Below are 2,876 nucleotides of genomic sequence, written 5' to 3'. Positions count from 1 at the left end.
TAAGATTTTAATAAATACATAATATTACTAAGTATAGTTAAATGACTCCACTAGAAAATTACATAGATTAACCTGGCATCCAATAACTAGCTTGGGAAAAATATCAAGTTAAATGACCTACCATTTATAAATGTAATAATTAAAAGAATTTAGAAAAGAATGTTTTGAGATACCTAAGGAAGATACAAGATCTTATAAAATTATTTTTACATTCAACAACACTGTCACTTTCATGTAATTGAACCACTTCACCTTCTTAAAAGTTAAAATAAAAAACTTTTGACTACATATCCAAAATAATTTTAATATCTACATTTTCAAAAGAAAAGCATTGAAGAATCTCACTCCCCAATTAATGTTATAAAAGATATTTTAATGTAATATTCTCGGAATCATTTGATTTTCTAATATTAATGCATTATTTGATCTTATGCATGTGCTTGTCAAATAGCCAACTACCAGTCATGGGAGTCCAAGTTTTATTTATTTACAGATTATATTGATATTTAGTAGAATCTGTTCAAAAGAATGTATTTAATAATAAAATGTTTAGTATTAACATGTAAAAATAAAGTTTAGAGAAAAAATAAAAATATTCCTGGAAGTCATCAGATGCCAATCTGAAATGACAAATAATAAAAATGGAACAAAGTTAATACACACGTTGTCAAATATTCCTAAAATACATTTAAAATCATATGGTGTCTATGCTCTAACTTTGATCAACATTTTTTAAAGATAATTATTAAATTGATTTTAAAAATAATTAAATACATACACCATTATATTGTTGAATCAAAATTCTATTTAAATATCCAAAATTCAAATTATACATAATCATGTATATCACATTTCAACAATATATGTATGCTGAACATAAATGTAATATTTCATGTCCATTCAAATACCTCTATATCAACTATAATATGTATTCCTTTTTCGGATTGTGATCCCTAAATATGTAATGATGAAATAAGTATGACTAATGTATGTAAGCTAATAATAATCAACATTCTTCATGTGATTCTTAACTAGCATGCACCAACCTGGATAATGCATGGTCTTTGAAAGTCAATTCAGGGGTAAACAGTTGATCTTCAATAGGTGTCTTATTCATCAGTTCATTAAATAGAGGACTGGGAAATACCATCTAAAAAAAGTACAATCATCTAAGTGTCTGATTGTGATCCCTAAATATATAATTTTGAACTAAATATGACTAATGTATGTAAGCTACTAATATTCAACAGTCTTCACTAGCATGCATTGGTACACCAACCTGGACAATGCATGGTCTTTGAAAGTCAATTCAGGGGTAAACAGTTGATCTTCAATAGGTGTCTTATTCATCAGTTCATTAAATAGAGGACTGGGAAATACCATCTACAAAATAGAAAATCATCTAAGTGTCTCCAATAGGATATCTCCACAGCCTTATTCTATCAAATAGTTTGCACTTACCATGTGAACATGTCTTTGTATGGTTTTCAAGGTCAGCAGAATTGAAAGATAATGCCAGACATGATCCCATTGGTATACTTCAATTTCAATCTTGGCTTTTTCCACTGTCAGTCTGGGCAATCTTCACTGTCAGGCTTCTAATTGTTCCCTTTCAGTCTTTAGATTATGTCATCTCCCTAATGGAAGAAATATTTTAAATAAAATTCATACAAGTGTGTGAATCAGTTCTGTACCCCTCTCCCACCCCCCATTTCATAATAAATTTGTCACTAGCTTACTAAGCCTGTGTATGAACCTGTGTTATTTTCTATCAAGTGTGAAGATGAGTCATATTGAGCAGAACAAACCTCTGTGTGACATTGAACCATAGTCATTCTAGAGTATCCCTTTCTGATTATGTACATTTTAAGTAATGTGTAAACAAAATTATATTTTTAAAAATGTATGCCATATGATGTATTTGTGTACAATTCATGCCAGCAACAGTCCATACATTTCTACTTACCATCTGATGTCCTCTTTAAAAACCAGGTGGCAAAGACTCGCTATAGGACCCAATGCCCAGAGCATCACCTATATGAATAAATTTAAAAATTATTCTAACATTTGATCAATCCTAACATGTTTGCACAATTCTCTACTTGTCATTTCCCTAGAGTTCACATCTATTGAAAATACTCCAGTCTAAATTCTATTCTTTACCGTCTAAAGTGGCGGTTGATGACGTCTGCTCTGACATCAAGTCCCTCGTCCTGGAATTCCCCCTCTAGAACAGGATCATCCTCCTCATCTCTGAGGAGGTCTCTGTCCACCGGGGCGGCCTGCAGCATCCCAGCCCGCTGTGCAATATTATGCAGGACGCTACAGGCTACAACGATCTTAGCCACCTTCTTTGGGTTGTACTGGAGTGCTCCTCCAGAACGGTCCAGGCACCTGAATCTCATCTTCAGGAGCCCGAACATCCTTTCAACCACCGCCCTGGTTCTCTTATGAGCCCTATTGTAGCGCTCCTCAGACACATCAGTCGGGCTACGCAAGGGGGTAATGAGCCAAGGCCGGCTCATGTACCCAGAATCACCTATAAATTATGAACAGAACATAATTCAAACAGAATCCTTAAACTAGTATATTGTTTTATAAATATTTTTTTGTACACGATAATCCATATTAAAAGTTTTCAGAAACATCCAAAAAATAACTTTCTATATTATTCTGTATCTTCCCATTTCAGCTAAGACATGCTACATATGCGTATTTCTCATAAAACAAACCTTGTGTAAAATGCTAACTACATGGTTACATTGCATTCTCTATCTGAGCACTTAAGGTAAGACATGCTACATATCTGCATTGAACTAAAAATAGACATTAGCGGAAAGAGACAATGACAGGGTTAAATTGCATGAGATAATATC

The sequence above is a fragment of the Bombina bombina genome, chromosome 5, assembly GCF_027579735.1.
Source record: "Bombina bombina isolate aBomBom1 chromosome 5, aBomBom1.pri, whole genome shotgun sequence".
Classification (NCBI taxonomy): domain Eukaryota; kingdom Metazoa; phylum Chordata; class Amphibia; order Anura; family Bombinatoridae; genus Bombina; species Bombina bombina.
Note: the sequence above shows the minus strand (reverse complement) of the source record.